Genomic DNA, 26633 nt, shown 5'->3' on the forward strand with positions numbered 1-26633 from the left:
AAGTAGGTGATAAAGGTCAATGTGAGTAAAGAGGGTTGGGAGTGGGAAATATAACTGCAGCAGTGAGCTACCACCTACCACAGAGAAAGCTATGCCCACTTTGAGGTCACAACCATAGAGTGGAGTTCATGCCCATAGCTGCTCCTGATTCTAATCCACAGACCTGGGCCCAAGGGCCTGAGCAGAGGAAAGGCAGGTGTTGGTTGGGTGAGCCCGGTGGAAGTCCCGAGAGTGCTCTCAGGGAGCTGTCCGAGTGGAAGGCTGATGAGGATCGTGGGCTGGATGGGACAGGAATGCACAGAAGGATGCACCTCTTCAGAGGGAAGGTGGCGACTTGGTAGACATGCTGGGTAGAACTCTGGAGAGTGTTCTAATGCTGGTTTTATATAAATTTATTTCTAGCTATTTTTATTTCCAACTGCCCTTTGCCAACAACAAGACTGAGACAAGATGACTGCCCTCCGATGTCCTGATGGATCTATCACATCTTCCAGAAGGGCTATGGAGAAGATTACCCATGACTTCTACTCAGATCTCTTCTATAATCCCATCCACCTGCCCACATACCAAATTCCGCAGGATGGATATGTCGTTCCCAATGTTCTACCTTCCAAAATCCGACCCGCTGTTTCATGGATAAAGAAGCAAGTAGTATGCAGCCCAGACAAGGTCAGACCCGAACACCTGAAGAATCTGCTATCAGTGCTCATCAAACACTGGCTTGGCTCTTTACACACTACCTGTCTGAATGCAAGTTTCTTCCCAATAGAAAACCAGCAGGACCATTCTACTGACAAGAAAGGAGACATCCATGACATTGGCAATTATAGCTCAATCTGCCTGCTGTCTGTCTATAAGCTGTTCACTCGAGTCATACTGAATAGGATTAGCAGATAAATAGATGAAGGGCAACCATGCGAGCAAGCCAGGTTCCGTAAAGGCTCCAGCATGATTGATCATATCCACATGGTATCCAAGTTCATTGAGGTTTCTCGGGAGTTCAAGATGCCGCTCTGTCTAACGTTCATTGATTTAAAGAAGCCTTTGAGTCTGTTGAGACTGAAGCGGTCATCGAAGCCCTAGCCAAACAATGCGTTCAAACTCAATACATCAGGATCCTTCGTGAGCTGTATTATGGATTCATTACCAGGATCTCACCATTTTATAAGGAAGTGATCATCCACGTAATGAGATGGGTTTGGCAGGGTGACAGTAGCCAACTTCACCACCCCTGCTTCACTGATGACATCATTCTAATAACACCAAACGTTAGTCCAGTGACACAAATGCTGGCAGACTTCGACCATGAGTGTGGAAAGGTTGGACAGTAGCTAAATCTCACCAAGACAATGTTCATGGAAAATGAACGGGTCCCTGACGTTCCATTGTCTCTCAATAGAACATACATCTCTAAATGCAGCAGTTATGTGTACCTAGGTCAAGAAATGAACAAGAGCAATAGCTTGGCCCCAAAACTGCGCAGGAAGAAGAGAACAGCATTGAGTGCCTTCAAGAGCATCAAAGAAGTTGTAAAGAGAACGAACAAGCACTGACTCTGGGCATATGTTTTTCGACTCCACCATTTTTCCTGCACTAACATATGCCTCAGAAACCTGGGCCCTACAAAAACAGGATGTGAATGCTATTCGGGTATCCCAAAGAGAAATCAAAAGAGCTATGCTTGGAATATCACGTTTCAGTCAAATGAGAGAAAGAATCCGGAGTTCTGACCTCTGTCGATGATCAAGAATCAGGGTTGCTGTTTCGTTGCCAAGGCATCGAAAATCATATGGGCTGGACACATAATGTGATTTAGAGACAACCTCTGGACTCGAACTGTTACCGACTGGATTCCACAGGATGTCAAAAGGACACATGACCACCAATGTATGAGATGGTCAGACTTCTTTGTCAAAATCCTGAGCAAATGGATTGAAGCTCTTCATGTTCCTGGAGTGAGCAGATGCCATTGGGCTACATTAGCATGCAACAGGGACAAATGGAGACATTACTGGCACCCACTCGATCAATTCCATGAATAAGGGGATGACAAGTGATACAAGTGATAAAAAATTTAGAAATTTCATATATTTATATATGTATATGTAATGTGCTCTCTTTTCAAGGATCATATTTATTTATTATATATACATGCATTTATACACACAAACATATATATCTCATATATATGATATGTATCTTATATATATCATATATATATATATCTCACAATTATTTTATTCAATAGTAGGTAAGGCATTTAGCTTGCATGCGGCTGAACCTGGTTCAATCCTCAGCATCTCAGAGGGTCCCCCAAGTACTGTCAGGAGTTATTCTTGGGTGCAGAGCCAGATATAATCCCTGAACATTGCTGGATGTGACACAAAGAGAAATAAAATAAAATAAAATAAAATAAATATAGCATAACTAAAACCCAGGGAAAGTAAATAATATAGCTTGATGCATGTTGAGAAGATGCCAATTGAAGCTGTTAGACTAGAAATCCTTTCTATAAGTATTTTCAATATCTTAGCACACAGATAACACACTACCTCCACTACCCATCCACCGCCACACTGTGGGATGCTTTCCGGACCATACCCATCTTCCAGAATTGCCATACCATATTTGATAGGGTACAAATACGGTAATACCTACAAGGGCGATTAGAGGTCACCCCTAAAGCCTCTATCCCTCTCGAAAAGCCTGGCAAGCTACCGAGAGTATTCCGCCCGCATGGCAGAGCCTTGCAAGCTATCCATTGTGTATTCGATATGCCAAAACCAGTATTTACAATGGGGCTCATTCCCCTGACCCTGAAGGAATCACCAATATGGCAGCATTGAGAAGGATGAGAAAGGAGAGGCCGATAAAATCCCAAGGCCAAATTAGGCTGTCACAACGAAGGAAGACAAAAATGATCATCTGTACTTTCGGTGCACATATGATAGCATCGATGCATCCATGGAGGACCTGATGGTACAAGCACGAAAGATCAAGTACGACATCATTGGTCTGACTGAGACAAGAAGGCACAATCTCATCACGCCGTTTTCGACAGTTGAAAAGAATTGTTCCTCAAAAACTACGATAAAACAGGTGTTGGAGGTGTTGGTGTCCTTGTCAACACAAACTTGGCCATGAGCATTGATTCATTCGAATGCCTAACAACCCAAATTGAACGTTTGCATTTGAATAGATGTGGCTCACTGCCAGCAGTTTCTATCTTCGTTGTCTATGCACCAACATCTAATTAGGATGAAGGAGAAATTGAGAAGTTCTACATGGAGCTGGAGAAGTTCTATAAAGAAGACCACACCTTCTACAAGATCATTGTGGGTGATTTTAATGCCAAGATAGGGCCGAGAAGATCAGCCGAAGAACTTCAAATCGGGACCCATGGCCTAGAATGGAACGAACAGGGTGAGAGACTGTCTGAGTTCATCATGCTGACCAAGATCATTTATGGTAACTCAGGATTGCAGAAGGCCGAATCTAAACGTTGGACATGGGAGTCTCCCGGTGGACGATTCCACAATGAAATAGACCATTTCATATTCAATCAACGGTTTTGCCTGACCAATGTCGCTGTTGTCCCAAAATTCCAAATGGGATCAAATCACCGTCTCATTCATGCAAAATTCTACTTCAGAGAGTGGGGAGAAAGGGCTGCAAAGTTTAAAAAGAGAACTCCCAGAATGACCACCAACTGGGAGCTCTTTGGCACTATTGCGGCAACATGGGGAGATGCCATTGTTGACAACATTGACGAGGAATACAATCGACTGGTTCAGCACCTCCATGATTGTGTGAGGAATGCCAAGAGAGAGATAGCCACAAAAAAAAAACACCTGTCTTCAAAGACTCTTGAGCTTATTCGCCAATGTGGTTTGGCCCAAGCCTCAGGCAACTGCAAGCGAATGTCCGAGCTTGCAAAGTAGTGAAGATTTGCGATCAGGAAGACCTCAAAGAGAGAAGAGCAGAAGTGCTGGTAGATGTAGCAGAAGCTGGGAAAAGTATTTGTAATGCCTGCCTGTCCTTCGCCAACTACAAGACCAAGATGACTGCCCTCTGACGTCCTGATGGATCTATCACATCTGCCAGAACGGCAATGGAGAAGATTATCCCTGACTTCTACTCTAATCTCTTTGATAGCCATGTCCACCTGCTCACATACCAAATTCCACAGGATGGATATGTCGTTCCCAACGTTCTCCCTTCCGAAATCCAACACGCCATTTTGTCGGTAAAAAAAGAACAGCACCCGGCCCAGACAAGGTCAGACCTGAACACCTGAAGAACCTGCCATCAGTACTCATCAATACGCTGGCTCGGTTCCTCACACGCTACCTGTCTATTTTTTTTTATTGAATTGCCACGGGAAATATTACAAAGCTTTCAGGTTTAGGTCTGTCATGCAAATATCAATCACATTTCCCTTTACCAATACTTATTTTTCACCACGAAGAACCCCAATAACCCCCCTCCCCCAATGCCTGTGGGGCAGATGAATTCTAGTTAACACTCTATCTACTTTGACTAGCTTCATTGTTTCGACAAAAGTTACACCATTATTATTTAGAGATTAACCCCCCTCCCCCACCAATCAGCCATGCTGAAAAAGTGTTGTGAAATGATTTGCTTTCTACAGCTGGGTTCAATAATTAAATGATGGTTTTGGATTTCTGCTATTTTACTTATTAACCCTGGAAGTATTTTTACTGAGAGTCAGATAATTAAGAGATTTGTTTCTGTGCTCTGGAGTCATGGCCATGCCAGAGAGCTGCTTGTGGGGGAGCAACTGGTGACCTCTGTAGGGTGTGAAGGACGGGCCAGAACGCCTCCCATCCAATGAGGTTTCAGTTGCGCCCCCACCCCGGCTCATACCTGCTCTCCACAAGGTTCCCATGCGGCCACCATCTTTCTTTCCAGAGAGGAGAGGGCGAATGGGGTAACACCCTTTCCCCTCCAGGCAGGCATGATGGTGCGGATTAACGCACAGTCTGTTCGCTTTTCTGCTCCAAGCTGCTGGTTTTCTGCATTAAGTCCTTGTGCTTCTGGGACCGTGGCCGTGCCGGAGAGCCGCTCGTGGGGGGCAACTGGTGACCTCGGTCAGGCGTGAAGGACGGGCCGGAGCGCCCCCCCCCCCCCGTTCCATGAGGTATCCATCACGCCCCCACCCCCGGCTCAGACCTGCTCTCCACCAGCCTCCCATGCGGCCTCCATCTTTCTTTCCAGAGAGGAGAGGGCAATGGGGCAACACCCTTTCCCCTCCAGGCAGGCATGATGGCGAGGATTAAAGCATAGTTCCTTTGCTTTTCTGCTCCAATGCTACCTGTCTGAATGCAAGGTTTTGTCCCAGTTGAAAACCAGCAGGACTGTACTACTGTACAAGAAGGGAGACATCCATGACATTGGCAACTATCGCCCGATCTACAAAGACGTAATCATTGATGTCAAGAGAGGGGTTTGGCAGGGTAATACCATTTCACCGAAATTCTTCAGTGCCACCCTCAAGAACATCATGCGATGATGTCCAATACCGATTGGATTACATGGGATGTCAAAAGACTGCGTGGTCACCCACCTACCATATGGTCAGACTTCTTCATCAAGATCATGAACGATCAGTTTGAGGCTCTTCATGTTCCTAGAGCGAACAGATGCCATTGGGCTCTGCTAGCATGTGACAGGGACAAATGGAGACATTACTGGCACCCACTCGAGCAAATCGACTTTTTAATGGGAAGTCAAGTGATCAAGTGAACACACAGATATTTGGTATTTGCTTTAAAACTCAAGTTTTCTCAAAGTATATATAAATTACTGTTTTTCTTTTTTTGTGAGGATTAAACATAATCCAGAAATTTATGTAATTTAATCAACTTTTTTCAGAACTTTTTTTGCTCAAAACAGATAATATGATTCAAAGTTTTCATTTGAGAAATTTATTCATAAAAAGATGACAGAAGTTTTGTATAATATTGAATTCAACAGCATTTTCTTAGTGAAGATCCCAGTGGAAGACTTAGATCTTTGAATTTCCCTCATTAGTAGTTTAGTTTTTCAAAATTATAAAAAGACACAAAAATAAAGAGGCAAAAGACTTTTTTCTTTTTTCTTTTTTCAGTTTTATTTGTCACCGAATTGACAGTTTTAATGGTTTTATAATCCCTGGTTAGTCACTTTTAGTACAAGATTTCCATAAATTTTAAATTATTTGGGTCCATGTTCCCATGGACGTGGCGAAGTGACATGTTAAATGTCAGATGGAGAATTAGGCTAAGCTAAAATTTTTAATTAGCATTACTACTTAAAAGTGTCACTTGGTCAGCTTTAAGCTGTAATATGTAGATTTTGACAAACCAATTTGTTTCATTTGTCAATAGATTTATACTCATGCCTTCCACTGAAATATCAAAATAATATAAAAATAGTTTAATTAAAAAGTAATCTGTTTATATTCCACTTAATTCTATATAATTGTACCTATTTTAATAATCTTTGTTTGCCTAGCAATCCGTTTCACTCTGTGGATTGAAAGAACCCTGGAAATCCTGACTTAATTAAGTATTCTGAAGAAGTCTATTTATGATATTGAGGTGAGTTTTCACTGGGAATGATATCCTCATGAATCTATTTCTTATGTAACCAATGTCCTGCAGAATATAGTCATTCACTGAAATTACTGTTCTTTTACGGCATTCCTTCTATCCTCTAACTATTGGAAGAAGGTTTCAGGCTAGAATAAAGAAGAATGAGAAAACACATTTTAATAGGACCGAATGGTTCTAAATAATTTATAGCAGCAATCAATAATATCAGAATGGAAGGAAATGGAATTATTTCTTTGATATATGACACATAACTATTTCATAGGGATTAAGTTAAGATTATCCTAAGGCTAAAAACACATTATGGGCAATAGAATGCTAACAAAACTACAGGGTTTTTCATTTACCAGAAAAGTATGCCTTAGCTGTCAAAATGGTTACGATAACTTACTGTAGGATAAAAAAACTAATTATGTATTTATTACAATTACAATGTTACTTAACACACTGCATCATTATGTTTTTATCTATATCCAAATAGGACAGAAGCATATTTTTCTTCAAACCATTGAAAAACTGCTTCATCTGTACACAACTTATTTAGAAGATATTTTGTTTAAATTTTTAAAAATATTGGCAATTTATGTGGACTTTATAAGCAATTACTCTTTACAAACATTATAGCAATTAATCAATGACAAAAGCTCATGGATGCTCATATTTCTATTACTTTCCTTTTAGAAAAGAGGGAATAAGTCTTGGAACTACTTAGTAGGCTAGAGACTGAACATTACTTTCTTGTAAAAGACAATGCAATAGTTTTACAATGTAGACATGAGACCTAGCAGAGGCCATATCAAAAGTTTGGAGAGGACACTATTTATTACATAAATATATACACAAAGTTTTTTTTCACAATATTGAGGGAATACAGAAAGATTGATGGATTTTTAAGGCTAATTGGGCAATCTATTAAGCTAGAATTTAAATAAATTTTGTCAAATTATCCAGAATCATATCAATGTACAAAATGTTAATCATTTTTTTAAAAAATAAGTATAAAAGTTGAACAGGACGTACCAAATATTTTTTAACCTGAGGAAGTAAATACAGCTTTATTGCTGCTTCTGAAGAACAGAAGGAATATTTATTGGTAATATTCCCTTTATCAATTATCTCCTTCTCATAGGTTGTTGTAATTTATTTTCTTTTAATATATGTTAAGGTAAGTATATGTACTTTTAGAAGACAGTAAATTAAATGACACATTTATTATTTGTAATTGATATTATGATTTAATCCTAAACTCAGTTGTGACCTGAAATCACGCACAATATGAAAGATTATCTGAATATTGACAGAGCTATTTTGAAATGGTATATATAAAATGGGCTGGAGTGATATCACAGTGAGTAGGGCGTTTACGTTGCACACAGCCAACATGGCCGACCCGAGTTCGATTCCTCCACCTCTCTCAGAGAGCCTGGCAAGCTACCTGTGATGTATTCGATATGCCAAACACAATAACAAGTCTCACAATGTTACTGGGCCCACTCGATGAACAATGGGAGAACAGTGACAATGATATATAAATATTTTATCTAATTAATTTAATTTAATATTTTCTAATAGATCACTGTGAAGTAAAGTTATAGACTTACAAACTTCCATGCTTACATTTCAGTCATATAATGATCTAATGTTCATCCCTCCACCATTCATCACACCAATATTCCCAGTATTTCTTCCCTACCATCCCTCTCAACCCCACCACCCCCTGCCTCTGATGGGCTGGACATGTAATGAGATTTAGAGACGGCCGCTGGACTAGAGCCATTATCGACTGGACTCCATGAGACATCAAAAGATCGCGTGGCCACCCACCTAGGAGATGGTCAGATTTCTTTTCCAAGACCCTGAACAATTGGTTTGAGGCTCTTCAAGTTCCTAGAATGAGCAGATGCCATTGGGCTATGCTAGCACACAACAGGGATGAATGGAGACGTTACTGGTGCCTGCTCGAGCAAATCACTGAGTAATGGGATATCAAGTGATCAAGTGATATACTTATATGCCACCTATATTAAAAGTTTCATAAATTTTTACTGTGATTTTATTGCTCATATTAGCATTCAATTGTATTAATTTTTTCTTATTTATCAATTATCATTACTAGACTTAATTATTATGAACAAAAATCCAGAGTACTCATCCCTGGAGTTATTTTTTGTGCAACATTCTTTTTTTAAAAAAAGTATTCTCCAGAACTCTTTTTCCTGAGATTTGCTACGTGCTCCATGATTTTTATAATACTACAATAAAAGCCTCATCAGAAATTGTAAAATTCACCTAATTTACTAAATTCTTCTTGAATGAGGAAGTTAGATAACATGTTCTTCAAGTCCAAATGCACATATGAAAAAAAATATTTTTAATTTTCTAGAAATCCCTGTGAATTTGGAAATTGTCTATCTGCTCTGATAGAATGTATTTCATATATAAAATTTTTGAATTATTATAAGCATTGACTTTTTTATGTCATAAAGGGAACAAGAAAAGTATAAAAGTATTATTATGTGGTATAGTCTAAATGTAATGGTTCCTGATTATTAAGAAACATGGATTTGCTGTAATATTAATATATTAGGACATAAATTAACTATAGTTCAATTTCATATATTTTGTATAAAATTTTGTATTATGAAACCCTTGGAAAATATAGCATCCTGGACCAAACAGACCTAAACTCTATAAAAACACAAGAACTACACACATCTAGTTCATCTATCAACTCTCAAAAGTTGTTTTATCTGTTAGAAGTCACGCTTTTGTAGATTTGATTTTACAAACTTCCATCTGCTTTTATACAAGCAATCCTCTACCAAGTCAGAAGAATTCACAAGCTCAAAGAGAAAAATATACATACATCAAACCATGAAATATATCATTTAATGGTTAATTATTTATTATTATATAATATAATATGCAATATATTATTATTTAATATGTAATTATTGTCCTCCCATTGTTCATCAATTTGCTCAAGCGGGCCCTATATAATTGCAATGTATTTTATTCTTTTTTTTGAAGATATTAGTTTTATTAACAGGCAACAATGATCGTGTTAAAGTAGCATATAAAAACTTGCCACAATGGTTCATAAACAAGGTTTATATTGCTCAAAATCATCTCTCTGAGGGAAGATCTTTACCTTTGGAACCAATCTCAATAGACTCGAGACATAATTCAACTTATTAGCATAATATATAATGATAAATATAGCTCTTGAAAAAAGCAAATTATTTTCCTATTAACCATTTTTGTAAAAGATCAACTATAAATATATTTTCTCCTTATAAATTTCCCTGCCATGATAATGTTAAACCTAGATTCTTTCTCCTCAAACACTGAATGTTAAAAGCACACATTGCATTTCGATTGAAACATTCCTTTGCAGCCAACATGCTTTTTTCAAGGCACTCTGAGGAGTCAAAGACACGAAATTATTCCCCTTGTCTACTAATCTTTCAGGCACATTTCCCTCAAACTTTCCCAAAGTGAACACTGTTACACTGCTTCTTCTTCGCTTTACATGGCCGAGTCCTTAAGTCGTCTTTCTTTTTCTGGGAGCTGCTTAGAAACTTGAAAATAAATGTGGCTATTCTTTTAGCTAAACAAAACAAAACTTGTTTTATTTTTGTTTTTGCCCCACTCGGTGTTGAGCAAGAAATACTCCAAAGTCTGATCAGGGATTGCTCTGCAGATGATTAGGGAACAATACGCAGTGTTAGGCAGACGGGGGCAGACTAGCTGTGTGCAAGGCAAGTCAGAGTCACTTTACTATCTCTCCCTTTCTATGGTTAACCTTTCTGAAAAAGACAACTGATACTAAGAAATTATTTCTTTTCATTAGTTTCTATGATGTTGATTTGTAGCTCATGGTCTAGACACCTGCAATATTTGGCAGTCATTCCCATACAAGTATGATAATTGCGATCTCTATTGTAGGTCAAATGACTAAACTACTCGGGCTACAAATAGCACTATGATGATTGTATAAGTAGAACTAAGTTATCATTATCTGTTTTCTAAAAGACAGTTTTTAAATATCTAGGTTTTGGATGATAGCCAAGTTGCTATACTTTGGAAATATTTACATATTTTTAAATGGTTGTTATTCTTTTGAAAATAAGTCTTAAGTATTTTGCTACTTAAAAAGGGCAAATGGACCTTTCTTCAGATTGACTATTAAGGTCAGGGATTCTTTCTTAACCTGCATAGTCTTCTTATTATCTAGCTTGGTCTGGTATTTCATATTATAGTATTTATTTTCAGTGTTTTCCAATGTGAGTGACACTGTCCCCTTTTTTTGTGTCTGGGCATGCTGGAAAGAAGGAGGTGTCATTAGGAGTCTCAGGTGCAATCAGCAGAGGGAGGGTTGGGGTGTGATATTTTTGTTGCTCATTTAAAGCAGGTATATTTCCACAGAGATTATGGGCTAATTTTTTTGGTTTTGTTTTTAATTTTCCTGAAAAGTAACAGTAAATGAAATATGTGTCTGAATTGCTTAAAATAGAATAGAAGAAGCAAATACTGCTGTGTTTGTCTGCTAGAAAGTATCATTGTTTCAGGATTCTTCAAAGGGATAAATCTAATGTAAGGAGAGCTTTGCTACCATGAAAAACTCATTTGATCCTCCCATCTACCATTGTTTGTTAGATATTAGACTTATTCTCCATGAAAAATGGAGGTTTTTTGGTTTGGGGGTTTTGATTTTGTTATTTTTTGAGGACCACTCCAAGTGTTGCTCAGAGTTTACTCATGGATCTGAGCTCAGGGGCCACTCATACAGGGTGCTGGGGATTGAAGCCAAGTCAGCATATGCAAGGAAAGCATATTACCATGTTGTAATTTCTCTCTGACTCCAAGGTGACTTTTAAAAAATATATCACTTTAGTACCTGTGCTAACTCTAAGAATTGTATTTCTTTTTATTTTTTCTCAATATATTTCCCTCAAAACTATCTAGCACTTTGGCACAAGTAAGAAAAATATGCATCATTAATTTATAAACATTAATTTTAAAACATTAAACATTTATTAGCTATTTGTAGTTTCTAGAATATCATCAGCCAATAAAGTATTATAAAGAATCTTCTTTAGACTTAGAGATATGTGACTTACTTAGTATGTATAAAAATTGAATATTTATTAATTGCCATAATAATAACGAAGCACTATTCTACATGAAAAATTACATCACTATTTCATATTTAATGGCATTCTTTCTTTGGTTTGTTCTTTTGTTTGATATTCGGGCCATATTTGGCAGGTGCTAAGAGTTTACTCTTAGCTCCTGGATCACTCTTTGAAAGCTCAGATGTAATAAAAACCCAGGTTGGCCACTTGCAATGCAAGTGTCTATCCACTATACTATCTCTCACATAATCTGTCATTTTTATCTATTCTTTATAGTTGTTAAATTAATTAAGGTTTTTAATGTTGTGGGAAGAGCAGACAGCTCAAATAGCTATCTGATAGTTCAAGTAACTATCAAAGAGCTCAAATTTTTCCTGTAAGCAAAGCATTCAAGGTTTAGGACTTATCAAGGAGACACAGAATGTATGTACATAAGATCAGTATTCCTTAGAGCAACTTGGATCATATTTGAATTTATAGGGTCTATAAGATTTTCACAACAATCAAGCTGTAGGGTTTTTTGAAATAAAATAGGGAACCTAGAGAAATAGTACAATGGGCAGAGCTCTTGCCTTGTATAGCACTCATCCAGATTTGATTCCCAGTACCACATATGTATTCCCCACGTACCACCAGGAGTTACCCCTGAGTATAAAGCCAGCAATAAGCCCTGAGCATCAACCCTATAGTCCAAAAAACAAACAAACAAACAAAAAAACCCACAGACAAAACCCTCACATAAAAGATAGGCTTGTAATTATTTTGTGATCATATTTTATTTTTATATTATCGTATTAACAACTAATTTTATATTTAAGCAATTGTTTTTATATTTGTTGTAGATTTTTTCATATGATTCCAAACCATTGTTATCCTTGTCACAAAAAGTATTTGAACACATTTATTTGACATATGCGTTTTCTAGACATTAGTTTATAATGCCTAATACCTAGTATGTAATTCTTAGCTCATACATAAACTGGGTCAGTTCACTATTTTCAATTAATTATAAAAACACTACTGAATTACACAACTAATACATTATTACTAAGGCAAATAAGAAAAAAATAAGTACATAAATTTATGTACAACGAGCATTTTAGCTAATCTCTTATATAACCACTATATTGGGACAGTATTAAACCAGTTTTCCAGTTTCCAACATCTGATAAGATAAACATTTTCTGCAATCTTTGGTAAAAATAAATTACCCTTTCAATTTTATATAAACACATCTATTATTCTCATACCTCTCTCTCTCTCTCTCTCTCTATCTATATGTGCCCCACTATGAAGGATTATGCAAGCTGGGTTGCAAAAATGAGTGGCTTATATATGATTCAGGAAAAGCAAATAAAATCTACTTTAGAAAACTGATTAAATATTAATTAAATATAAATGTTCTTTAAGATAACTAATTATCTCAGCACTTTACCACAATCTGTTTGGCACAAACCATATCTAATTTGCCTTTTAAATTTAAATAAACAATGTTTTAAGTGTGGTACTAGAATGAGGAAAGACTATAAATCAAAGAAATAAAAATGAAAATAGAAATGGAGATCCTCACATACATGAATAGAAAATCTTTGATATTGTATAATAAAACTATGAAGTGGAGCAAGAAAAGCCTCTTCAACAAGTGATATGAGGAAGATTGGCTAGTCATATTAAAAAAAAAACTCAGACTCCTTCCTAATGTCATGCACAAAAGTCAGATCAGAATGACTTAAAGACTTCAATATCAGTCCTGAATCCATAAGACTGTATAGGACAACTTATGAAGAACTCCATGTCGTTGAAACTAGAGGCATCTTTAAAGATACAAAACCATTAGTCAATAAAAAGTAAGCAAAAATATACAAAAGGGACTACATAAAACTAAGCAGTTTCTGCAACTCAAAGGAAATGACCAGAATACAAAGGTAGGCCACAGACAGGGAGAAACCAGTTACCTGCAATTTATCTGATAGCTTGTTGATATCCAAAATATATAAAGTACTGGCAGAACTTCACAAGAAAAAAATATAGCCTCATCAAAAAATGAGGATAAGAAATAAAAAAAAACCTTTCTCAAAAAAATACAAATGGCCAAAAGGCACATGAAAAATAATGCTCTGCATCACTAATCATCAGGGACTGTCACTGTCACTGTCCTCCCGTTGTTCATCGATTTTCTCTAGCGGGCCCAGTAAAGTCTCCATCATGAGACTTTGTTGTTACTGTGTTTGGCATATCGAATATGTCACGGGTAGCTTGCCAGGCTCTCTGAGAGGGGCAGAGGAATCGAACTCAGGTTGGCCATGTTGGCTGCATGCAAGGTAAACACCTTACCCGCTGTGCTATCGCTCCAGCCTATCATCAGGGAAATGCAGAACAAAACAACCATAATATATCACCTCACTATAGAGAGACTGGCACAAATATATATATATATATATATATATATATCGGTGTTGGCATGGATGCTGGGAAAAATGAGCCTCATTCACTACTAGTGGGAATGTAGACCTATTCAGCATTTTTGGAAAATAAAAATAATTCAGACATTCCTCAAAAGAACTAAGAATTAAAACTTCCATAATGACTCAGTAGTTACACTTCTTAGAATATGAAGTGCATTTTTTACACTTGGAATTATACTCTTTATACTCTTATTGCTATCCTGATGTGCTATCAGTGGGTAGGGCATTTGCCTTGCATGCCACCAACCTGGGTTTGATTTCTTTGTCCCTCTCAGAGAGTCAGTAAGCTATTGAGAGTATCCCTCCCGCACTGCAGAGCCTGGCAAGCTACCCATGGAGTACTCAATATGTCAAAAATAGTAACAACAAGTCTCACAATGGAGCTGTTACTGGTGGCCTCTTGAGCAAATCAATGAACAATGGGAGGACAGTGCCACAGTGCTTAGTATATGCTAAATATATATGCTTAGTATTCCAGCTTAGTATTCCCCAAGAGTCCAAAAGAATAATGCAGAAAAGACTGCACTCCTATGTTTATTGCAGCACTATTCAAAAGAGCCAAGTTATGGAAACAGGCCATGTACCTAAGAACAGATCACTGGATAAAGAAACTGTGGTACATATATGCAATGGAATACAATTCTGCCTTAATAATAGATAAAGGCATTTGCTTCTGCATGGATGGAACTGGAGTGTATCATTCTTAGTGAAGACAGAGTGAGAGAAATAGACAGAATTATTTCTCCCATATGCAGGATATAAAGAAACATGGTAGGGGAATAACAAATATCCTAAGGCAATAGAAACAAAGCAAGGAAAATTGATTTCTCAAAGGAAGCTTGCCATTATGGGGATTGGGTAGAATGGGGTTGGGGGAACAGATCAGGGAAGGGTACAATAAGACATTGGTGAAGGGAAGTGGTCACTCTAAAGGAGGATGGCATGCTGAATAGAGGTGTAAAGTGTGTGCCGGAGAGGCAGGCTGGGAAACTGGGCACACTGGTGGGAGGAAGTAGACACTGATGAAGTATTGGTGTTGGAGCATTTTATGCCTGAAACTAAATCTTGAATAATGCTGTAACTTTGTAATTAATAGCGATTAATTTAAAAAAGTAAATGTGAAAAGCTTGTCATATTAAAAATGAAGAATTTCAATAGGATTTTCAAAATATTCAGACACTACACTTTTTGGCAGGTTTTTATATTTGTATTGTACAAAATGATGTGGATACACTCACTACACATTAAAATCTCAAAACACATTATGAAATCTCTATATGCAGCCATAGCTACAGGCTTATCAATTTTAAGGCATGACATATCAATGTAAACAATGCACAGAAATGGTGCTGAGAGGAAGATGATTTTGCTGTTTACAATTTTATATTCAGAAAAATGCATTTGGTTTAAGAAATAGTATATTCATCACGTTTTTCCCTCTCATATTTGTTTAAATAGTTGGAAAACAAATCTCTAAGGAACTGACATGACTGATAAATTTTTGGGGATTTGGATTACCAAAAGAGAATAGATGGATCTGGTTTGAGTTTTTCTCTTGTTTCTCTTTTGAAGTCCATATGTAAGTATGTTAATGTTTCTCTTCAAGGATCATAAAGTTGACTCAATATTTTATATATCCCAAATACTTTTTACACAGTGTAATTAAAGAATATAAACCAAAAAATAGATATGTTGGTTCTTTCTCATAGAATAAAAGCTATATGTCTCTTGATTTGAGTCATACCTGGCAGTGTTCAGGGGTTCTGCCTGGCTTGGCACACACTAGTTGGCCCTGGTATTGCTCTGGGAACCTGTGACATTGGCATGAAACACAAACCTTCCTCATGCACAGTATGTACTCCAGCCCTTTGAGTGATCTTTTTGCGGTCCCCAAAATGTATTTCTGGTTACAAAGAATTCTGAATCACAGTGATCACTTGATCACATAATCACTTGACATGCCATTTCTCATCAATTTGCTCAAGCCGGCGCCAGTTACATCTTCATTCATTCCTGTTGTGTGCTAGGGCAGCCCAATGTTGTCTGCTAGCTCCAGGAACACAAAGAACCTCAAACTGAACATTCAGGTTCTTGATGAAGAAGTCGGACCATCTCATAGCGGGGCGGTCACATAATCTTTTGACATCCAGTGGAATCCAGTCGGTAATGGCTCTAATCCAATGGTCGTCTCCAGATCACGTTACATGTCCAGCCCATCTGATTTTCAAAGTCTTGGCAAACGAGACAGCATCCCTGATTCTTGACCATAGAAAGAGATCGGAACTCTGGATTCGTTCTCTCATTTGAGGGAAGTGTGATACTCCAAGTATAGCTCTTTAAATTCCTCTTTGGGAGACCTAAATAGCATTCTCATCCTGTTTTCATAGGGCCCAGTTCTCTGAGGCATATATAATGCAGGAAGAACAGTGGAATCGAAGATATGTGCCCAGAGGCGAAGGTTCTTCGTCTTCTTAGCTATTTCTTTGACGCTCTTGAAGGCATTCTAAGCCACAATCTTCCTCCTGCGCAATTCAGGTGCCAGGTCATTCATCATGTTGACTTCTCGACCTAGGTAACATAACTGGTGCATTCGAAGATGTTTGTCCCATTGAGAGTGAATGGAATGTCAGAAATGAGATCGTTTCTCATAAACAACATTGTCATCATGAGATTCAGCTGTAGTCTGACCTTTCCACACTCACGGCCGAAGTCGGCTATCATTTATGCTGCTTGGCTAATGTTTGGTGTATTAGAACGATGTCATCAGTGAAGCTAGGGTGCTGTAGTTGCTGACCTTCTATCTTCACTTTCATTTCTTCCCATTCCAATCGTTGCATGATGTTCTTGAGGGTAGCACTGAACAGTTTCAGTGAAATGGTATCACCCTGCCAACCACATGTCTTGACATGGATGATCACTTCCTTGTAGAATGGTGAGATCCTGGTAGAGAACCCATAATAGAGCTCACAGAGGATCCTGATGTATTGAGTTTGAACACCCTGTTCTTCTAGGGCTTTGCTGACCGCTTCCATCTCAACAGAATAAAAGGTCTTCTTTAAATCAACGAACATTAGACAGAGTAGCATCTTGAATTCCTGAGAAACCTCAATGAGCTTGGTTATTGCATGAATATGGTTGGTAATGCTGGAGCCTTTTTGCAATCCGACTTTCTTGAATGGTTGTCCTTCATGTAGTGTTCTGCCAATCCTATTCAGGATGATTCGGATAAACAGCTTATAGATGACAGAAAACAAGCAGACTGGGTGATAGTTGTCAATGCCGTGGATGTCTCCCTTCTTGTACAGTAGTACAGTCCTGCTGGTTTTCCATTGGGACGGAACCTTGCATTCAGACAGGTAGCATGTGAAGAGCCGAGCCAGTGTATTGACGAGTACTGAGGGCAGGTTCTTCAGGTGTTCGGGTCTTATCTTGTCTGGCCTGGGTGCTGTTCACTTCTTTAGTGACAAAATGGCGTGTGGGACTTCAGAAGAGAGAACACTGGGAATGACATATCCAGCCTGCAGAATTTGGTATGAGGACATGGCTATCGAAGAGATCCGAGTAGAAGTCATAGATAATCTTCTCCATTGCCCTTATAGAAGATGTGATAGATGCATCAGGATGTCAGAGGGCAGTCATCTTGGTCTTGTAGTTGGCGATGACAGACGGGCATTGCAAATGCTTTTCCCAGCTTCTGCCATATCTGCCAGCACTGCTGCTATTCTCTTTTTGAGGTCTTCCTTTATTGCTTCTCTGCACTGCTTTGTGAGCTTGGACATTCGCTTGTGGGTGTCTGAGGCTGGAACCAAGCCACATTGGCAAATGAGCTCTAGAATTTAAGACAGGCGTCTTTTTGAGGTTATCTTTCTCTCATCGTTCCTCACAAAACCATGGAGTTGATGAATCAGTCAACCGTATTCTTCGCCAATGTTGTCAACCTTGGTATCTTCCCATGTTGCTGCAATAGTGCCAAAGAGCTACCAGTTGTTGGTAGTTCAGGGAGTTCTCTTCTTAAACTTATACTTTGCAGCCCTTTCTTCCTGCTCCATGAAGTAGAATGTTGCACGAAGGAGATGGTGGTCCGATCCCAACTAAAATTTTGGGACAACAGTAACATCGGTTAGGCAAAACCGTAGATTGAATATGGTGAGGTCAATTTTGTTGTGGAACCATCCATGTTGTGGACACGGGAGACTCTCATGTTCAACATTTACATTCGGCATTCTGGAAGTGTGAATTACCATTGATGGTCTTGGTTGACATGATGAACTCAGATAGTCCCTCACCCTATTTGTTCCATTCTAAGTCATTAGTCCTGATGTGGAGTTCTTCAGCTAATCTTCTCGGTCCTATCTTGGCATTAAAATCACCGACAATGCTATTATTGAAGGTGTGGTCTCCACTACCTCCACTACTCAGCCTCAGCCATACTCCAGGCCTCTTTCTAGACCACATGACCATGGTCATAAGCCACATCATAAGACACTTAATACCCATCTTCCAAGATTACCTCACCATATTTAATGGGGTTCAAATATGGTTTGAACCATGAGAAAAGCTGTTAGGACGAACAGAGACCACCATAAATGCCTATATCCCTCTTACAGAGCCTGGCAAGCTACCGAGAATATCCCCATGCATGACAGAGTTTAGCAAGCTATCCATGGTGTATCCAATATGCCAAAACCAGTAAATTCAATGTGTCTCATTCCCCTGACCCTGAAAGAGTCACCTATATGGCAGCATTAAGAAGGATGAGGAAGGAGAGACTGATAAAATCTCAATGCCAAATTAGGCTGCCAAAACCAAGAAGGACACAAATGACTGTTTGCACTTTCAATGCACGTATGCTGTCATCGGATGCATCCATCAAGGACCTGATGGTGCAACCATGAAAGATCAAATAGGACATCACTGTTCTGACCGAGACGAGAAGCCATCAACCACATCATGCCATTTTCGACACTGGAGAAGAGCTGTTCCTGGGAACATGTGACAAAAGAGATGTCAGTGTTGTCGGTGTCCTTGTCAACACAAACTTGGCCATGAGCATTGATTCATTTGAATACCTAACAACCTGAATCTGACGATTACACTTGAATAGATGTGGCTCACTGCAGATAGTTTCTATCTTCGTTGTCTACACACCAACATCCAATTATGATGAAGAAGAAATTGAGAAGCTCTACATGGAGCTTGAGAATTTCTGTAAAGAAGACTATCCCTTCCTCAATCACATTGATAATCTTTAAAAATGTAGAATTGTGAATTTAGAGAAGTGCTTTTATGTCTTTTGTATATAACAAAACTTTATATATAATATTATAGTAAGTAAAAAAATGAAGAACTTAAAAAAATATGGGAGGGTTGAAGAAAATGTGAGAACTGAGTTCAATTTTAATTTAATACCACAGTATTGCACAGTTCTGTGTATGATTCTGAGTATAGAGCTGTGATAGTCTACAGGCACCTTTGAATATAACACAAAAATACAAACCAAAAATTACAAAATAAAATGTCTATTCTGAAGCTGTGATACCTCATCTTCAAGTTGCAGCTAGAGAGTAAACTGTGACAATAATTTAATCAGTAATTTAACAGCAATTCTAGAGTAAGCTTTATACTTAAAATCTGCTAATAGGGTGAGTTTTCCAGTTGTCCTTTTTATATTTTATGATTTGAATATTTTCTATAAATGACTCCATTTCTGTAATCATAATTACCTTATGTATAATGAGTTTAGTAAGGACAATTATGGAAATAAAAAATGAAATGAATTGGGAAAATATAAATTTCTACAGAAAAGTTGCATAGAGAATAATTTGGGTGATCTATTTAACAGAATAAAAGTGTTTTTCTTTTTACTGAAAGCACCTTTTTTTAGGCTCCTATAAATGCTTTTAAGACTTTCTTTGGAAAACCTGTCATTTTCAAAGTACCCTTAAGAGCACATAATCTGCACATAATTTGAAAAAATTGCACTTTTCGGCAATAATGGCAATTTTCTAGATAACTAGTTTATACAATAAGGAAGTGTCTCAGACTTTCTTCAAAAGGGTGAGTGCATTACAGATGGACACCTTGTGCAATGCATTGACTGGAGTATATTACCAGTAAATACAGAAATACAGAGATTAATGTGCATTAGATGGTAATCTATACATTTTCCCCCCCAGGGAAAAGCATGTAGCTCAGAAAATAACTGGGCATTTTTTTTGTGAGAGAGGGTTATGTTATAAACCAACAGTTCTTGAAGGCTTGTAAGAAAAGAACAGGAGCTACTTCGGATTACATTAGTACATTGATATTTTTAAAGATCACATTGTAGATGAGGTGAGCTTCAAGAGAGAGAATACAGGTTGATTCTGACCTACCTTATGAAATTATACCTAAGACCTTTTCAATGGGATGTTGAATGTTGTTTAATTTGGGAAAGAGAGAAAAATATGACATTACAAACATGAAAAGGAATGAATGTTCTAAAGTTTGGATTATTAATAATTTTATCTAAAGATAGAAACAACAACTTATTTATACTTCAATATCAATTAATGGCATATATTTGATGCCACTGTTTTGAAGTTACTTCAATAGGATGACATCGTTTAAATTATTTACAGATAATCACAAAATCATGGCTTTAATCATTCATCTTTACAATATCACATCTAGAGAATATTGAAATCTCTGTAGTGGGCATTTTTATAAAAGGGAATAAAATATACTATGTGATTATTACTAACCATCCTACTTATAAATATGATTAGTCACTTAACCAATTCCTGGTAAACAAAGATTCACTTATGAAAGAAAAACCAAATAAGTCTCATATATAAAGACAGTTGATGATTTTAGTCAGATCTTGAAAGTATGTCATTTTCATTATTAATCACGTTCAGTCAACTCAGATAGGAACGATGAAATTTTTTTCTTTTGGATTATATGATGCAAATAATTTCAGAATGAGAAAATATTTTTTTCTGGAAAATTATCTTGAAATACTAATTAAAATAAAGTATATTTAGGAAAACAAAAAGTAGTTTTGTGCGTGAAACACAAAAGAATTACATTTGTATTTAAAATACTAAAATAGATGATAAAATATCATATATGATAGTTCTCAAATATACTTCAAAGAAGAAAAGTATTCTTGACTCTGTGCCAAGACAATTTTATTTATTTACTTATTTTTCAGTATCCTGTATCCATTTTCCTGTTATTTTATTTTTATTTTTATTGGTGTAATACAGATATTCTAAGCTAATGCATTGTTCCTTCAAGCTTCAAGATAATTTTAAAATCATGAGTATATCTTGTGTAAGCTGGAACTATAGATAGCATGCTTCAAAGAGATCTATATTGTATTTAATCTGTAGAAAATAAAGCACATGTTCTCTAGGTGCCATGTTAATTATAACTACCCAAACAACAATAAATAACTCAAAAGTGAAATGCAAAATAATCAAAATTTATTTCATATCAACATGAGACTAGAGTTAAAAATGACAAATACGAAGCATTGCAGATACTCCAACTAAATTTTTGACTACCAAATTATACAAAGTTTTAAATGAAAGAAACCTGAAGGCTTAATTTAAATTTATTCATATTTTCTTACATTTAATGACAAGGTGTATTTAAGCTTTGTACTGTTTGTTTTCCAAAAATCTGGAGGTTTAATACTAACCATTTCTGAGGCATAATGCTTAGAGAAAAGGAAAAAGAAAAGAGAAGGGGAATATGAAAGATAGGGTGAAGAAGAAAAGAAATGATCTCTATTTCACATCATACACAGAGTTAGTTAAAATAGGTTAAAGCCTCAATATCATGTACCTGTCCATAGAATACATTATAAAAACTTAGAACTCTTCATGATACTGACATTAAATGAGCCTTCTGTGAGACAACACTAATGGAAAGGAAAGCAAAAAGAAAATTTTTAAAATGGCACTATCTCATATCTGGGACACCCCAGAGTGGCACAGGTGAACCTAACACCTTCTCAAGCAGACCCCTGACAGCCCAAAACCTCCACTCTCCAATCGCCACCAATCTCAATTAAGAAAATATTAACACACAAGGCTTAACTCGTAACAGTATGAAAGTAATAAATTATACAAGGGCTTAACGGTTCCAGAGTAAGATACAACAATCTTCACACACTTTCTTCTAAGGAAAATTATTTGATCATTTTTAGCAAATTATTCATAATAAGCCCCACTGGGATTATTATATTGGAGCGATATTTTGGAGCGATAGCACAGTAGTAGGGCGTTTGCCTTGCATGCAGCCAACATGGCCGACGTGAATTCGATTCCTCCGCCCCTCTCGGAGAGCCCGGCAAGCTACCGAGAGTATCCCGCCCGCACGGCCGAGCCTGGCAAGCTACCCGTGACGTATTCGATATGCCAAACACAGTAACAACAAAGTCTCCAATGGAGACGTTACTGGGCCTGCTCGAGCAAATCGATGATCAATGGGAGGGCCTTTACTTTACTTTACTATGCATAATTAGCAATGTAAACTAAATTATTTAGGGCCTGCTATTGGGTCAGGCTTGAGTGGTGGTTGAGAAAATTGGAAATGATGATGGTGGGAAGGTGCAATCGTGGTGAGATTGGTGTTGGAATATTCAATGTAATAAATCATTATGAATTAACTAATGGGTTTTAAATGGCACTATATCATGCTAAATAAGATTCTGTTCTGAAAAATAAAATATCTAAAACAAATAACCTGTCCTCAAAAGAGACATGAAGATGACCTATAGGTGTCCCTGTCCTGTCCCTGTCCTCCCGTTGTTCATCGATTTGCTCGAGTGGGCCCAGTAACGTCTCCATTGGAGACTTTGTTGTTACTGTGTTTGGCATATTGAATACATCACGGGTAGCTTGCCAGGCTCTGCCGTGTGGGTGAGATAATCTCGGAAGCTTGCCGGGCTCTCCGAGAGGGGCAGCTGGAACTATAGCACAGCGGTAGGGCGTTTGCCTTGCACGCAGCCAACATGGCCGACCTATAGGTGTATAAAAAAAATATTCTTCATTACTGGGATGTTGAGGGGAGTAGCACTAGGTAATTAAGTTATATCACTTGATCAATTGACATCCTATTACTCATTGATTTGCTTGAGCAGGCACCAGCAAAGTCTCCATTTGTCCCTGTCACATGCTAATGTAGCCCAATGGTGTCTGATCATTCTAGGAACATGAACAGCCTCAAATCGATCATGCAGGGTCTTGATGAAGAAATTTGACCATGTCGTAGGTGGGCAACCACGCGATTTTTAGATGTCCCGTGTCATCCAGTCAGCAGCAATGGCTCCAGTCAAATGGTCGTCTCCAAATCTCATTACATATCCAGCTTATCTGATTTATGAGGCCTTGGCAAATGAGACAGTGTCCCTGATTCTTGACTGTCCACGGAGGTTGGAACTTCAGATTCTTTCTCTCATTTGAGTGAAGCATGATACTCCAAGCATAGCTCATTCAATTCCTCTTTGGGAGCCCTGAATAGAGTCCTCATCTGTTTTCATAGAGCCCCGGTCTCTGAGGCATAATGCAAGAAGAACAGTAGAATCGAAGAGATGGGTCCAGAGCCGGAAGTTGTTCATCTTCTTAGCTATTTCTTTGACATTCTTGAAGGTGTTCCAAGCCACTATTTTTCTCCTGTGCAACTCAGGGACAGGTCATTTTTCATGTTGAATTCTAGACCTACGTACACATAACTGTTGTATTCAAAGATGTTCATCCCATTGAGAGTGAATCCAATGTCAGGAATGAGACCATTTCTCATAAACATTGTCTTTGTGAGACTCAGCTGTAGTCTGACTTTTCCACACTCATGGTCAAAGTCGGCCAGCATTTGTGCCACTTGGCTGATGTTTGGTGTTATTAGAACGATGTCATCAGTGAAGCGGAGGTGGTGTAGTTGCCGACCGTCTATCTTCACTCCCATTCCTTCCCATTCCAGTCGTCGCATGATGTTATCGAGGGTGGCACTGCAGTGTTTTGGTGAAATGGTATCACCCTGCCAAACCCCTCTCTTTACGTCAATGATCACCTCCCTATAGAATGGTGAGATCCTGATAGTGAATCCGTAATATAGCTCACAACGGATTCTGATGTACTGACTTTGAACATCCTGTTTGGATAGGACCTTGATGTCCGCTTCAGTCTCAACAGAATCAAAGGCTTTCTTTAAATCAATGAACTTTAGACAGAGCGGCATAATCAACTCCTGAGAAACCTCAATGAACTTGTTTATCCTGTGGATATGGTCAATTGTGCTAAATTCTTTTCAGAAACCTGCTCGCTCGCACTTTGTCCTTCATCTAGTATTCTGCCAATTCTATTTAGGAAGACTTGAGTGAACAGCTTGTAGACAACAGACAACAGGCAGATTGGGAGAGAGTTGCCCATGTCGTGGATGTCTCCATTCTTGTACACTAGAACAGTCCTGCTGGTTTTCCATTGGGACGAAACCTTGCATTCAGAAAGTTAGCATGTGAAGAGCCAAACCACTTTATTGAAAAGTACGGATGGCAGATTCTTCAGGTGTTTGGGTCTGACGTTGTCTGGCCCGGGAGCTCTTCGCTTCTTTAGCGACAAAATGGCGTGTCAGATTCCAGAAGGGAGAACATTGGGACTGACATAACCATCCTGCGAAATTTGGTATGTGGGTAGGTGGACGTGGCAATTGAAGAGACATGAGTAAAAGTCATGGATAATCTTCCCCATTGCCCTTCTGGAAAATGTGATAGATGCATCAGGATATCAGACGGTAGTCATCTTGGTCTTGTAATTGGCAAAGGATAGGTGGGCATTGCAAATACTTTTCCCTGCTTCTGCCATATCTGCCAGCACTGCTGCTCTTCTCTCTTTGAGGTTCTCCTTTATCGCTTTTCTGTACTGCTTTGTGAGCTTGGACGTTCACTTGCAGTTTCCTGAGGCTTGCGCCAAACCATGTTGTTGAATTAGCTCGAGGGTTTTTGAAGACAGGCATCTTTTTGTGGCTATTATTCTCTCAGCATTCTTCACACAATCATGGAGGTGCTGAACCAGTCAACCATATTCCTCGTCAATGTTGTCAACAATGGTATCTTCCACGTTGCCGCAATAGTGCCAAAGAGCTCCCAGTTGGTGGTCATTCAGGGAGTTCTCTTCTTAAACTTAAACTTTGCAGCCCTTTATCCCTGCTCTGTGAAGTAGAATTTTGCACAAAGAAGATGGTGGTCCGATCCCCTCTGGAATTTTGAGACAACGGTGACATCGGTCAGGCAAGATCGTCAATTGAATATGATGTGATCAATTTCATTGTGGAACTGTCTACTGGGAAGCTCCCATGTCCATCGTTTAGATTCAGCCTTCTGGAATTGTGAGTTACTATGGATGGTCTTGGTCGACATGATGAACTCGGACAGTCTGTCACCTTGTCCATTCCATTCTAGGCCATGGATCCTTCTGTGAAGTTCTTCAGCTGATCTTCTCAGTCCTATCTTGGCAATAATATCACAGACAATGATCTTTTATAAGGTGTGGTGTTCTTTATAGAACTTCTCCAGCTCCATGTAGAACTTCTCAATTTCTTCTTCATCGTAATTGGATGTTGGTGCATAGACAACGAAGATAGAAACTATCTGCAGTAATCCACATCTATTCAAGTGCAATCGTCTGATTCAGGTTGTTAAGCATTCAAATGGCCTTACAAGTGGCCAACATGGCTGACCCGAGTTCGATTCCTCCGCCCCTCTCGGAGAGCCCGGCAAGCTACCGAGAGTATTCGATATGCCAGACACAGTAACAACAAAGTCTCCAATGGAGACGTTACTGGGCCCGCTCGAGCAAATCGACGATCAACGGGAGGGCCTTTACCTTTACTTTACCTTAAGCATTCAAATGAATCAATGTTTATGGTCAAGTTTCTGTTGACAAGGACACCGACACCACTGATGCTTCTTTTATGGCATGTTCTGAGGAACAGTTTTTCCCCAGTGTTAAAAATAGTGTCATGTGATTGATGTCTTCTTGTCTCGGTTAGACCAAAGATGTCATACTATATCTTTTGTGCTTGCACCACCAGGTCCTCGATGGATGCATCTGATGACAGCATATGTGCATTGAAAGGACAGGCAGTCATTTTGTCCTTTGTTTTGGCAGCCTAGGTCAGCCCTGAGATTTTATCAAGCCTCTCCTTCCTCATTCTTCTTAATGCTGCCATATTGGCGGCTCTTTCAGGGTCAGGGGAATGAGACTCATTGAATTTACTGGTTTTGGCATATCGAATACACCACGGACATCTTGCTAGCCTCTGTCTTGTGGGTGGAACACTCTTGGTAGCTTTCCAGGCTCTTCGAGAGGGATACAGGCCTTTTGAATGGCCTCTAATTGTCCTTGCAGTTGTTCCCATGGTTCAAACCA

The sequence above is a fragment of the Sorex fumeus genome, unplaced genomic scaffold, assembly GCF_029834395.1.
Source record: "Sorex fumeus unplaced genomic scaffold, SorFum_2.1 ptg000034l, whole genome shotgun sequence".
Classification (NCBI taxonomy): domain Eukaryota; kingdom Metazoa; phylum Chordata; class Mammalia; order Eulipotyphla; family Soricidae; genus Sorex; species Sorex fumeus.